The 15,021-nt window shown below is 52.1% G+C and overlaps 1 protein-coding gene and 1 long non-coding RNA gene across 5 annotated transcripts in view; one reads left to right on the plus strand and one right to left on the minus strand.

Annotated features, from left to right (window-relative positions):
• sgcg (sarcoglycan, gamma) overlaps positions 1 to 15,021 on the plus strand; it is a 1,082,174-nt gene that overhangs the window by 720,058 nt on the left and 347,095 nt on the right. The gene's annotated exons all lie outside the window — the stretch shown is intronic.
• The window catches only part of LOC140391870 (uncharacterized), a 174,625-nt gene continuing 168,745 nt past the window's right edge, over positions 9,142 to 15,021 (minus strand). Inside the window, exons 2-3 of the long non-coding RNA XR_011935200.1 lie at positions 9,773 to 9,907; positions 9,142 to 9,589 (exon numbers count right to left, since the gene is read on the minus strand). This is a non-coding gene — a long non-coding RNA (uncharacterized lncRNA). The remainder of the gene's footprint in view (positions 9,590 to 9,772; positions 9,908 to 15,021) is intronic.

The raw sequence follows: 15,021 nt of genomic DNA on the forward strand, positions 1-15,021 counted from the left end.
GCAGATATTGTGACAACAGGATGCAGTTTGGGAGCATATCGGCGTCATAAGTATTCCACAGGATCATGGAACAAATGATGGAAGGCATTGAAGGTGTTCGCGTCTATGTTGACGACATAATCATTTGGTCCACCAGGAGCATATCAGTCGCCTCCAGTGCGTGTTCAAACGCATACGTGAGCAGGGCCTACGCCTCAACAGAGCCAAATGCTCCTTCGGCCAGACGGAACTCAAGTTCCTAGGGGACCATATCTCCCAGTTGGGTGTGTGGCCGGATGCGGACAAGGTGGCTGCCATCACAGCCATGATACAGCCAGAGGACAAGAAGGCGGTCCTCCGATTTCTGAGCATGGTCAACTTCCTAGGCGAGTTCATCCCTAACCTCGCCTCTCATACCACAGCTCTCAGGAACCTGGTCAGGAAGACGACAGACTTCCAATGGCTTCCTGCCCACGAGCGCGAATGGAGAGAACTTAAAACCAAACTTTCCACGGCCCCGGTATTGCCTTTTTTGATCCAGCGAAAGAGACAAAAATGTCGACCAATGCCAGCCTGTCTGTCTCACTGTGATGTCGTGCAATGGCCCCTGCTTCGCAAGCCAGGAATGGTCCAACTTTGCCAGGAGGTGCAACTTTGTGCATGTGACATCCAGTCCCCTGTATCCCCAATCCAATGGCAAAGCGGAGAAGGGCGTCCACATAGTCAAACGGCTCCTCTGCAAGGCTGCCGATGCGGGATCCGACTTCTACCTCGCCCAGTTGGCCTATCGCTCGGCCCCACTGTCCACTGGCCTGTCGCCAGCCCAGCTGCTCATGGGTCGCACCCTGAGGACGACGGTGCCGTCCATTCACATCCCAGACCTCGACCACGTTTCGGTCCTTCAACGAATGCAACTGTCTCGTGCACAGCACAAGGCGGCTCATGACGCCCGTGCAGCTGATCTCCCTGCTCTGGCTCCAGATGACAACGTCCGCATCTATCTTCCGGATGGTGGCTGGTCTGCAACTGCTGTGGTTCTTCGGCAGGTGACTCCCCGCTCGTTCCTGGTACGTCTACCGAATGGTTCCATTCCGCGCCGTAAACGGCGTGCCCTTCGTCTCGTTCCATGCTCGCTACGTGATCCTCTGCCAGTGCCACGCCCTCCTGTTGTCCCTGACCTGGACTATGCAGAGATTACGGTTACTCTGCATCCTCCTCACTCTGACTTAGTCCAGCCCGCTCCTCAGCTGGTGGCTCCTGACCCACCCTTGAGGCGGTCAACCAGAATTCGTCGCCCACCTCAGAGATTTGATTTGTGAACTTTGCACGAATGGACTCCTGGTCTGTTCTGTTCTTCCGTTTAATCGTTCAAGTGGTTTGTATAGAGTGTTCATCTCGTTATTTGTGTGGCACATTGTTTTTTCTGCACCAGACACCTTCCCATGTAAATAGCTTAGTTTTATGTACATAGATAGTCCTGTAAATATTTCGCACACACGTAGTCGGGAACATTCACAACACACCATTTATTGCCATGCAGGCACATTTTTTGATATAAAAGGGGGAGATGTCATAATATACACCAGTATACCATGGTGCAGACACACACTGATGGACACACAGTGGGACCAATCAACATACACAACACCGCAGCCAATCACCAGTGAGAGCACACGCACTATAAAGATGGGGGTATCAGAGTTTCCGTTCATTCGAGTAGCAGCTAGCTAGGAGCACAGAGCTCACAGCCTGCAACACAGACATTCACCATGTACTGAGTGCATCAACTGGTTAGGACAAGGCAAAGGTCTTTAGTTAAAGCTGGTATCGTATTTACCCACAGTTCAAGTATGTTCAAATAGTTAACTTTTTACTAAAATAGTGTTGCACTACTTCAAGTGTTGGTGACCTGTATGTGATCCAGAACACCCAACACATCAATACAGAGGTGAGACCATGGGGGGATGGGCTGTGTGTCTGGGGCGGTGTCCAGGCATGGACAGACATTGCCGTGGCCTGCCATCTTGCTGCGTACCCCACTGACCACCTGTGGTAGTCGCCACTGTTGTATTGTACATACTGCATACCAGGGTATTACGATAAGGCCCCTTTGCTACAGGTACGGGGGTAGAGCCCTGCCTGCTAACTCCGCCCAGTAGGCGGAGTATAAATGTGTGGGCTCTCCGAGTTGCAGCCATTTCAGCAGCAGCTGCGAGAGGCTCCACATCTCTGCGTAATAAAGCCTCGATTACTCTCTACTCTCGTTTCGTCGTAATTGATAGTGCATCAATTTATTACGCAGAGATTTTACAACGATGGATCTCCGCATCAAGCCTGATCGCCTGCAGCTGCACCCCCAAGCAGACAACACCAAATCGGCCTTAGAACATTGGCTAGCTTGCTTTGAAGCACACATTGGATCTGCGACTTAACCACCCCCAGAGGCACAGAAGCTCCAGATCCTCTGCACGCAGCTGAGCTCTGATATTTTTCCCCTCATCCGGGACGCGCCAACCTAAGCTGAGGCACCTCCTGTCCATGCGGCATCAACTCCCCAGTGAGTCTGTGAAAGATTTCTGGCGTGCCCTTCACATCCTGGTGAGGGACTGCGATTGCCAGGCCGTTTCGGCCGCTGAACATTCTGACCTGCTACTTAAAGACGCGTTCGTTACAGGCAGAGGGTCGGCCTACATCCGCCAGCGCCTCTTAGAAGGGGCTCCCCTCGATCTCGCACCGACCAAGAAACTAGCGTTCTCGCTCACAGTCGCCTCACGCAATATACAGGCATATGCCCCCGACCGCATGGCCCACCCCTCCTGCGTATCGTGGACCCAGCCAGCGAACTACCCACCATGGACGCGTCAGCGACCTCTCCCAGCCAACCCCAGGTCCGCGCCACACGGCAGCCAACCAACCCCAGGGGACCCAATTGCTACTTCTGCGGACAGTCAAAACACCCCCCGCAGCGCTGCCCGGCACGGAGCGTACTCTGCAAAGCCTGCGGGAAGAAAGGACATTTCGCTGCTGTGTGCCAGGCCCGCTCGGTCGCCGCTATTGTCGCCTCAGACCACTTGCGTCCCGTGGGCGCCGCCATCTTGCTCCCCTCACAACACGTGCGGCTCGTGGGCGCCGCCATCTTGCTCGCATCACAACACATGCGGCCCGTGGGCGCCGCCACCTTGCCTGACTCAGGACACGTGCAGCCCGTGGGCGCCGCCATCTTCCCCGCCTCAGGACCCCTGCTCATCGGGCACCTCATCGGGCCACTCAGCGCCTGCAACCGCCGCCGACTAGCCACGTCTGGCCTCCATCACGATCGACCAGTCTCGACAGCACAACCTCGCGACGCGTCGACGACAGTGAAGGTCAACGGCACAAGATATCCTGCCTTCCGGACGCCGGGAGCACTGAGAGCTTCATCCACTCCGATACGGTAAGGCGCTGCTCCCTCACGGTACACCCCATCAACCAGAGAATCTCCCTGGCCTCCAGATCCCACTCCGTGGTGATCCAGGGGTATTGCACCGCCACCCTCACCATCCAGGGCGTAGAGTTCAGCGGCTTCCGGCTCTACGTCGTCCCCAACCTCTGCGCTGCCTTGCTACTTGGCCTGGACTTCCAGTGCAACCTCCAGAGCCTAACCCTGAAATTTGGCAGGCCCCTACCACCCCTTACAGTCTGCGGTCTCATGACCCTTAAGGTTGACCCACCTTCCCTGTTTGTGAACCTCACCTCGGATTGCAAACCCGTCGCCACCAGGAGCAGACGGTACAGCGCCCAGAACATGACTTTCATCAGGTCTGAGGTCCAGCGACTGCTGCGGGAAGGTATTATCGAGGCTGTGAACAGCCCCTGGAGAGCCCAAGTGGTAGTGGTGAAAACTGGATAGAAAAACAGGATGGTCGTTGACTACAGTCAGACCATCAATCGGTACACGCAGTTCGACGCGTCCCCCCTCCCATGCATATCTGATATGGTCAATCAGATTGCACAGTACCGGGTCTTCTCGACAGTGGACCTGAAATCTGCCTACCACCAGCTCCCCATTCGCAAGGCGGACCGCCAATACACTGGGTTTGAAACGGACGGCCGCCTGTACCACTTCCTTAGGCTTCCCTTCGGCGTCACTAACGGGGTCTCGGTCTTCCAACGGGAGATGCACCGAATGGCTGACCGGTACAGACTGCAGGCCACTTTCCCGTACCTGGATAACGTCACCATCTGCGGCCACGACCAGCAGGACCAAGACGCTAACCTTTCCAAATTCCTCCACACCGCCAAACTCCTCAACCTAACCTACAACAAGAAGTGCGTGTTCAGCATGAACCGATTAGCCATCCTCGGCTATGTGGTTCAGAACGGAGTTCTAGGGCCCGATCCCGATTGCATGCGCCCCCTCATGGAATCCCCCTTCCCCACTGCCCCAAGGCCCTCAAACGGTGCCTAGGATTCTTCTCGTACTATGCCCAGCGGGTCCCTAACTATGCGGACAAGGCCCGCCCACTCATCCACTCCACCGTTTTCCCAATGATGGCCGAGGCTCACCAGGCCTTCAACCATATCAAGGCCGATATTGCCAAGGCCACGATGCACGCGGTCGACGACACGCTCTCCTTCCAAGTTGAGAGCGATGCATCAGACGTCGCTCTGGCCGCCACCCTCAACCAGGCAGGCAGGCCCGTGGCATTCTTTTCTCGGACCCTCCCTGCCTCTGAAATTCGGCACTCCTCTGTCGAAAAGGAAGCCCAAGCTATCGTTGAAGCTGTGCGGCATTGGAGGCATTACCTGGCCGGCAGGAGATTCACTCTCCTCACTGACCAACGGTCGGTTGCCTTCATGCTTAACAACACACAGCGGGGTAAGAGCAAAAATGATAAGATCTTGAGGTGGAGGATCGAGCTCTCCACCTACAATTACGAGATTTTGTATCGCCCGGTAATCTCAACGAGCCCCCCTATGCCCTTTCCCGAGGCACATGTGCCAGCGCACAAATGGACCGACTCCGGACCCTGCACGACGATCTCTGTCACCCAGGGGTCACCCGCTTTTCTAATTTCATAAAGGCCCGCAATCTGCCCTACTCCATCGAGGAAGTCAGGGCTGTCACCAGGGACTGCCAGGTCTGCGCGGAGTGTAAAGCGCACTTCTACCGGCCAAGCCGTGCGTGCCTGGTGAAGGCTTCCCGCCCCTTTGAATGCCTCAGCGTGGACTTCAAAGGGCCCCTCCCCTCCACCGACCGCAACACGTACTTTCTTAATGTGGTCGACGAATATTCCAGATTCCCCTTCGCCATCCCATGCTCCAATATGACGTCTGCCACCGTCATCAAAGCCCTCAACACCATTTTCGCTCTGTTCGGTTTCCCCGCCTAGGTCCACGGCGACCGGGGATTCTCATTTATGAGCGATGAGCTGCGCCAGTACCTGCTCAACAGGGGCATTGCCTCGAGCAGGACGACCAGCTACAACCCCCGGGGAAACAGGCAGGTAGAGCGGGAGAATGAGACGGTCTGGAAGGTCGTCCAGCTGGCCCTACAGTCCAGAAATCTCCCGGCCTCCCGTTGGCAGGAGGTCCTCCCGGACGCCCTCCACTCCATTCGGTCGCTCCTGTGCACTGCGACTAACGAAACTCCCCATCATCATCTCTTTGCCTTCTCCAGAAAGTCCACCTCCAGGGTTTCGCTCCCAACATGGCTGGCAGCTCCAGGACCGGTTCTCCTCCGCAAACACGTGTGGCTACACAAGGCGGACTCGTTGGTTGAGAGGGTACAGCTAGTGTATCCCGACAGCCGCCAAGACACAGTCTCCCTCAGGGACCTGGCGCCAGCCGGGTCCCGACATCCCCCCCCTGCTGCCCTAGCACCACCCTCCCTCCCCCCAGTGCACCCCACCACAGCCTCCGCTCCAGGACGATCCATCCTCCCCTTGGTCCCACCCGGGGATGAAGATGAGGTCGGCACACTCCCGGAGTCACCGACGACCGAACCAACGCCTGAATCACCACGAGAACTGCGGCGCTCGCAACGACGGATCAAGGTGCCGGATCGTCTAAATTTGTAACCTCTTTCTAAAATTTTAAACAACCTGTATGTAAATAGTTTTCCACCCCCCCCGCTGAACTCTTTTTTAACAGGGAGTGAATGTGGTAGTCACCACTGTTGTATTGTATACACTGCATATGAGGGTATTACGGTAAGGCCCCTATACTACAGGTACGCGTGTTGATCCCTGCCTGCTGGCTCCACCCAGATGGCGGAATATAAATTTCGGCAGCAGCTGCGGGAGGCTCCACATCTCTGCGTAATAAAGCCTCGATTACTCTCTACTCTCGTCTCATCGTAATTGATAGTGCATCACCACCCACCTTGACCTCTGGTTCTGCAGACTGCCACCAGCCATATGGGTGCCCACACCCCACCATCTTAGCACCCCAGCCCCCACCCCTGCATCCCATATCCTCCGGGGAGGGGGGTGCGGGGAGGACATGGGGGGCAGAATCTGCAGTGCCAGCTGAGGACACCGTGTAACCCTGTGGACCAGGTTGAGCACGTGGGTATGCACCATGCTAACATGCCAGCCTTCCACCCCTTGCAGACAATGGATATTGTAATACAGCCAGCGATGGTGACCTTCCTCCTAGTTGCCGCAGCCTTCGGGATGCATTGATGGAGCTGCTTGAGGAGCAGGAAGCTGCAGGTGCAGCAGCGGAGCCTGCTCCAGAGGAACAGGAGAGCCGGCCACCCAACAGGCCGAGGAGGAGGAGGTGCCACAAGAGGCCTCAAATGTACTGGCAGCACCTGTCAATTTGAGGTCTTGCCGGACTGGGCATGCCGTCGAAGACTCTGGCTGACGTATCTGCCAGATCATTGCGAATCTGGCACCACGGGGAAATGGGGGAGGACACCCGTCCCCGGTGGCCGCCAAGTTGACGCTTACCCTGAATCTCTACGCCATGGAGTCCTTCCAGGTGTCGAGTGGGGCCTGTCTGGGATCTCACAGAGCTCGGTGCACAGGTGTATCTGCGCCATCACGGAGACCCTATATGCCCAGGTGGATCAATACATCCATTTCAATGTGGACCGAGCCCACCAGAATGCCTCTGCAGCAGAGGTCGGCGTCATTGCCGAGATGCCCCGTGTCCAGAGGGTGATTGACGGGATGCATGTCAACCTACGAGCATCTGCTGATGACAGCCACCCCCCCCCCCCCCCCCCCACCCCCCCACCTGCAACTCTCTCCACGATAAATATCTGTTGCACTACAGGATGCGGACCAGGGTTGACAGGAACCCATGGGATGGAGAATGATGACAACCCGCAGTGCGATGAACTCCGGTGATCCGCATTGTTTGACAATGTCTGACTCCTGCCCGCGGCAGTACTTTCCGCTCCTGGCGGTTATGAGCAACCATCTCCTGCGAGGGAATACAGGAAACACACAGTGTTAGACAGTCCGACGCATGCAGCCCAGGGGGTGAGTAGCTGGTGGCTTCAGTGGCCAGGGCACCTGGCCATGGCAGCCGGTATGGTTGCCGGCATGTGGTGCAAGGTGGGTGTTTGGCCGCCCTCTAGGTGGAGGGTTGGGGGTGGTGGGGTGGGTACGGGTGTGTGGGATGGGGTTAGTGCTAGGGGCACAGTGATGCCGACTTACTCTCGCTGCCCTGACGAGTTCGTGCAGTTCTTTCTGGCATTGCAGGCTGGTCTGGATGCGTTGCCCACAGCATTGACCACGTCTGCCACCTGCGTCAAGGCCCGGTCGAGGGGAGCCTCCTTCCCAACTCGGGGTACAGGGTCGCCTGCTTCTCCTCCACAGCGTCAAGCAAGGTCTCCAGTTTCTTGTCGGTGTACGTCAGAGTGGTGCTTCTTGCTGCCATCTCATTGGCTGGAATGGTGTGTGTGGGGAGTGAAGTGTGTAGATGTGGCTGCAGCTTGTCAGCCTCCTGAGTGTGAATCCCGAACCCGGCCAATCCTGCACTGTTTCTCATTGGAATTGATTGTGTTCCACGTGGAGTTGGTGCTGGCCGCTCAACGGCCGCTGAATCGGTCCAGGTGCGGCGCCGGTTTTGCTGTTGTAGAAGTCAACAAATTCACCCCTGGCGTCAACACAATGGCCGCAAATCTCCGGCCGTGTTGGGCTCTCACTTAAATGCAACACGGTCGGACTACCAGGAAAGGCCTCCAGTGAGCCTCCCGACAGGCTATGCACCTCCCGAAATTCTCCAGAGCCCTGCGAGACGTCGGAGTGGAACTCCGCCCCAAAATGGGCAAGACCGAATGACGCTTGCAGAAGTAGGTCGTAAACCTTCATATGGCCTATCTGCACGGGATCCACTGGCCTCCCTCGATTCTTCAGCCTCACCAGGGAGGCTGCAGACGGGCGCTGATCAGTGCTGGTCCACACAAATGTAAACCAGGCGGAACAGCACCTGGGGGGTCTCCCTGGACACCAAAGACTCCAGGGTGGTCACGGTAAGCGCAAGCTGGCTCCCTGGCCCTCCCACTGGAACGTGGGGACCTTGGCACTGCCCAGCTGGCACCTTGGCACCCGGATGTGCGGGTACGTATTTGCAGCAAAAGCTGATAGATTTATGCCGGGTCCCTGCTAGCCTCCTGCAGGGCTGGAATATCTGGCGTGTAAATCCACAGTTTTTACGACGGTGTGTGGACAGACTCCCAAATACAGAGAATCCAGCCCATTAACTTTGAAAGTTTTTGGGAGAATTGGGCCCTTAGTCTCTAGAAAAGAGAATCCGGCCACTTGTTTTCCTTTTACTAACTCGGTTCAGACTCCTTTGTGATTTACAAAATCAACAATCACCTGCTATCTCTCTTTGAAGGTATTTTATTCAGAAGACAAACAGGAGGAACAGCAACAAGTACCCCTGAAAGCTGCCAAGAGTATTCACTTGACCCTCTTTCGAGCCCGCACCAACTAATTCTCAGTAAATCTTCCTTCCACTTTTCCAGACAATGGCTGCAATTTTCCGGCTGTGTCCGCAGGTAGGATCTTGCGGTCCCACCAACGGCAAGCCGGAAAATCTGCGGCGGGGTTGTATATCACCACTTGTGGTATTTTTAAAAAGAAGCTTGCAGTCTACGAAGGTACAAAACAAGCAAGAGCTTTATTGGCAAGGTGTTGTCAAACAGGCTGCTAATGTCAACTGATTGTTCGCCCACCCAAACTGCCGATGATGTCATCAGTATGCCACATGATAGAACTCTTAAATTGACCTTGTTCCAACTAGGAACAAACATAAATACACAACACCACCCAATATCTCAAAAAACTGTCAACATAATGAAAAATCCTTCTAATCAAATCTACAAGGTCCTTATATTCCCAAATCTGCAGTTTCCAGACTCACTCTCATCGTTCCTTCTTGATTATTAGTAGAAAGTGCAAACAGTGCTCAGAATAGGTCCTTAGGCGACAGTTACTCCTCATCAGAGCGATGTTGTGCGAGCATGGTTATCCTCGTGCACCCATTGAAAGGAGAGTGACAGAGATGGCTAAGCAGTGTTTTTATAACATGGTATTGGGAATGAATGTGAGGTGGAAGCTGTTGCCACATGAGTCTTTGGAGACATCTCTGCTGAAGGCCTGAAGGAATCCTGCAATTACACAAAAATTTTAAAATGATGAAAAGGACTTAGGACGTTGTATAATCTGACAAATATTTCACATGTTTCCGGTGTTCTTGGAAATCTTATCCAAGAAAACTCCGAAACAGATATCAAGTTGCATTGTTCGAGAAGGAGCCTTCGGAATCTTATCGCTTGCTGGCAGTTACTCACCTACTTCTCCATTTTCTACAACCGCAACAATTTAATGCCTTTGAGTGGAGATGGCCTATTCCTCTGGGAAAAGGTAAGCTTCCTTGAAGAAGCTGTCTTTCCTCTTATTAGCTGGGGTAGTCTTCTGTTCCATTTCTACCAAAAGAAATTAAGCAGGAATTATGATTATAACATATTGACAAGTAAATCCAAAGAAACCCATTCCAGAAGTAGGGGATAGCTTGTGGTAAGAGAGAAAAGTATTTAATGTAGGTGAGAACGCACCCATTTAAGCATCATTGTGGAAATTAGTGCTGGTGAAAGGGGATTTAGAAGAATGAAGGCCTCAAGCTTTCAGGAAGCACACAAAAGAGATTGTGAGGTGCAGAATATACCGGTCTGCACACCACAATCTGTCTTTTCCTTGGTTAGAAGTGTAACTAAAAAGTGTGTTATCTTGCCCCTACTGACTAGATCAGATACTTTCTTCTGGGACTGTGTTCATATGCATCAGACAATGCAACCTGTGTTCAACCTGTGAGCTGCCACCTAGGCCAGGTAACATAACTGCAAATTTCCCACCCAAAGTTAACAGGCCTTTAGTCGGTCCATTAAAGTTTCCATCCCGCCTGCGACAATGCCTGCCGTGGAAAAGACTGGAAAATCTTGGCCATAGTCTCTCCAGCTATTTTTGGTACATTTCTGCCTGATGGATGATCCACAACTGCCCTCCACCTCTTTACAACCTATGTCTGTGTTTCTGTTCTGTCCTTCTCAAGCATTTTCCTTCCTGCTTTACTGTTGTCGTCTAGTCCCATCAGAACTGCAGAAAACCATTATCAGGGTGTGGAACTTCAAAAACACCAAGAGCCAGCAGATCGCAATGAAGTGGTGATTGGAGTGCGAACATTTTAAACAAACCTTCAACAAATTTAAGCCTTTTACACTTTTAAAATATTGGGAGGTGACAAGTCTCTTCCCGTGAATAAAAACCAAGGCCAATCAAAACCGAATGTTGTGCAGTTGCCTCCTTTTGGTTTAGCACAGTGGGCTAAACAGCTGGCTTGTAATGCAGAACAATGCCTGCAGCGTGGGTTCAATTCCCGTATCGGCCTCCCCGAACAGGTGCCAGAATGTGGTGACTAGGGGCTTTTCACAGGAATTTCATTGAAGCCTACCTGTGACAATAAGCGATCATTATTTATGGCACATGCATCAACCTCAGCCCTTAAAAGCCTGAAGTGTGTAAGTGTGTTCAAATTTCCTGTCAGTAGCACCCATCTGTACTGTCACAACCCGCATGGGACTTATGAAGTGGCAATGATTAAATTCCCCATGAGTCTCAGGGAACACGAGCTCCCTCGCTAAAGGGGGAGGGGAACTCCAACATTGAGTTGAACATCTGTATAAAGCCAGCCAGTCTGGGTGCTGACATCATGAGAGACCCAAATGGGATCTTTCAAATAACTCTGTTGTAGATGAAACTTTATTTCCTTTTTGACTCGGTATGGATTCCATTGTGGTCTATTAAACTGGCGATGAGGGATTAATTGATTTCCTGTCAATGCCACAACTCTGTCGGTCAAGCTAACTCTCTAACCTTGCTCGATAAAGGTTGGACTCTTTTTTTTTCTCAATCATGCCTCTGTTTGGAAGACTACATGTGTTTGACGTCAATTTGGAAGATTGAACTCAGTAGGCTGGAAGGACGTGCTACTTTTTCCAGGCCAACAGTATTGCAGAGAATGAGCACCAGTCAATTTGTTAACTGCCTGTCGCGCATATGTCTATGATGTGATCGAAGCCTCACCTACCCTGCAGCATCTGACACTCAGACTGTTGAACAACAGTAAATCTAATGGGGCAACATTTCAACCCGAACCTCATCCGTGATCGCGCAGGGGTATTGCTTCAATACAGCGGAAAGGACACTGGGTGAGTCCGTCACCGAGTTTTTGTCGCAATTACAAAAGACAGCCGAATACTGCGAATGTCATGCGTCCCTATTGGAAATGCTGCGTGACCATTTGGTTTGCAGCATTAATAATGCAGCTACTCAAAAGATATTGTTGGCCGAACCATCCCTAAACCTGCAGCAAGCTGTGAAAATTTCCCTTTCTCGTGAGAGTGTCGAGCAAGGGGTGCAGGAAATCCAGGGAATGTAATGAATGCTTTAGGGCGCGCCCCCTCCTGACGATCAATCCCGCCCTAGGCCAAGCACCGTGCAGGCCCATTCCATTAGTCAAAGACAGAATTGTCCCGACAGAATACCTCCCCAGAATCGACAGAGGGTGAATCAGGAGTTGTGGTCGCAGGCCTCTGCGAGAGCATAAGCAGCAGGCCAGTCAGTGGTGCTGGTGCTCTAATAGAGCTAGATGATAGTCTAGGGCCCACAATTTCTATCTGGATGGAGAAGAACAAGAAGATTGCATGCAGCTCAATTGCATGAAGCTGCACTTCAGGTTACATCCATCAATGTCGCACAAGTAAATAGACACCTATTGGATATGGAACTTGATACTGCCGCAACAGTTTCCATTGTGGGAAGCTAAACCTTCAACTGCATTAAAAAAGAGTTCAGCACTTGGATTTGAGGGACACGCGAGTCCCGATTGTCATCTTTCACTGGCAAGCTGCTAGACATAGCGGAGATACCAAATGGCACTCGATATGCCTCCCACTAATTGTAGTGAGAGATCAAAGCCCTAGCCTGTTGGTCCACGATTGGTTGAGCTGTCTGCATTTGGATTGGCAGCACATCTTCCAAATGGAATCTGGGGGCTGGAGCAAAGTACTGGGAAAGTACCCTGAAATCTTTCAGCCCAGGTTGGGGAAAATAAAAGGTTTGGTGACAAAAATCCATGTCGACCCAGATGAACAGACAAGATATTTTCACGCCCGCCGTGTCCCTTATGCATTGTTAGCAAAAGTGAAGACCGAGCTCAGCCAACGGGAAGAATTAGGGATTGTCCGACCAGTGCTATTTTGCAGATTGGGCAGCACCGCTGCTTCCGTTATTGAAGCCAGACAAGACAGTCTGATTGTGCGAGGATTAAAATAGACGGTGAATGCGGCATCCTGTTTGGACCGCTACCCAATGCCTACATTGAAGATCTTTACACTAAATTAGCAAGTGGACTGTCAATTACTAAACTGGATATGAGTTATGCATATTTGCAACTTGAATTGGACTTGGCCTTCCCACATTACGTCACGATCAACATGCACTGCGACCTGTATGAGTACACCAGGTAGCCATTCGGCATGTTATTGACTTGTGCTATATTTCAGTGGGTGATGGACAACATTCTGTGTGGGTTACCACATGTTGCGGTGTATTTAGATGATGTGCTGGTCACCAGAGTGACCAAGCAGGAACATCTGGACAACCTGGCATCTGACTGCAAAGTTCTTCAACACTTTTTAGAGTCTGGCATCTGACTGCGAAGAGCCAAATGTGCATTTCACACAAAGGAACTTGTGTACTCGGGTTATCGGGTGTACCGCAATGACTTGCACCCGGTTGCAGAGAAGGGGTATGCCATTCAGCATGCCTCTGTCCTATGAGTGACAAGGAGCTCCAATCGTTTGTAGGGCTAGTGAACCATTAAGGAAAGCTGACCCGTAATCTCGCAACAATGCTGCTGCCCCTACATCTGCTATTGAAGAAAAACCAGGAGTGGGCGTAGTTTAGGCCGCAGAAAACGTCTTTCAGACAGATGAAGCAGCTTTCAACTGCCAAAGTGCTGACTCTCTATGATCCCGCCAAAGCCATCATTGTCATGTGCAACATGTCGCCGTACAGCTTTGGGGTCATCCTCTTGCATAGGATTCCTATTGGCAAGGATCGGCCAATTGCCTTCACCTCCCGGACCTTGGCTGTGGCTGAACGCAAGTACGGACAAATAGAAAAAGAGGGCCTTGCAGTGATTTTCGCAGTCAAGAAATTTCACCAGTACGTAGACGACCACCATTTCACCATCATCACTGATCGCAAGCTGTTGCTCGGGTTATTGAAAGAAGACAAGGCCGTCCCACTATTGCTTCTGTGAGGATCCAGCGATGGGCCGTTTCGTTGGCCGCCTACGACTACTTATTCGAACATCGGCCAGGCAGCTAGATTGTGTACTCTGATGCATTGAGCCAGCTACCCTTACCAACTAGCTCCCATCACCTCCTATGATGGACAAAGTTGTCGGCACCCTTACTTTTATGGACTCGTTGCCAGTCACAGCATCAAGGAACCGTGAGTGGGCACAAACGGACCCAGTTCTGTCTAAGGTTTGATATTTCATAGTGTAGGATGAGCACCATTGACAGCCCAGTGAATTATGGGCTTACTCATCCCAAATGTCCAAATTTAGTGTAGAGGATGATATCCTGCTTTGAGGTACACTGGTCGTCATCCCGCAAAAGGGCCATGATTTAATACTCCAGAACCTCCACAACGGACACGCGGGGGTGTCGAAAATGATGTCTGGATGGCGACATGGAGTGAGTGGCCCAACAACAATGTACTGTCTGCCACACCCCTCCAACCCTGAGAGTGGCCAGGGCAGTCATGGGGTCAGCGTGACTTTGACGTGCCGTTTCAGGGATCAATGTTCCTACTCCTAATCAATGCTCATTCCAAATGGCTGGAGGTCCACAAGGTCCACTTCCAGGGCAATAATTGAAAAGATGCTGTTGTCTTTTAGTATCCACATCTTACCCAAGGTGTTAGTCACAGACAATGGCGCACCTTTTATGAATGAAAGGTTCACTGGGTTTCTGAAGGCCAACGGGGTACAACACACCCGCACTGCCACGTACCACCCAGCTTCAAATGGGCTACTGGAAAGGGTGGTCCAAATATTAAAATGTGGGTTATGGAACTAATCATTGGGTCGATGAACACTAGGCTGGCTTGGTTCCTACTTTGCTCCAGGACAGCAATGCAAGCAGTGTGACTGGGGTGGCCCCAGCTGAGATGCTAATGGGATGGAGACGTCGGACTGCCTTAACATGGTCTTCCCAGACATTGGCGTGAAAGTCAGTCACAATCAGGGCTTGCAAGGATGTTGCCCCAGTAGACGTTGACTGCCCAGGTTCTTTGTACCAGGTGGTGCAATGTATGTGTGAAATTTTACAGACGGCGCCCAGTGGATCTCCGCCAATTGTGCTGGTTTCTTATCAAGTACAAGTCGGGTTGAGGAATGCAAAGACATTTGGATCACATTCGATCCAGGTGACTGATTCTTCGAAAGGTTCCTCAGGAACAAAATGTTCTT

This window comes from Scyliorhinus torazame, chromosome 15, assembly GCF_047496885.1.
Source record: "Scyliorhinus torazame isolate Kashiwa2021f chromosome 15, sScyTor2.1, whole genome shotgun sequence".
In the NCBI taxonomy this organism is placed as follows: Eukaryota; Metazoa; Chordata; class Chondrichthyes; order Carcharhiniformes; family Scyliorhinidae; genus Scyliorhinus; species Scyliorhinus torazame.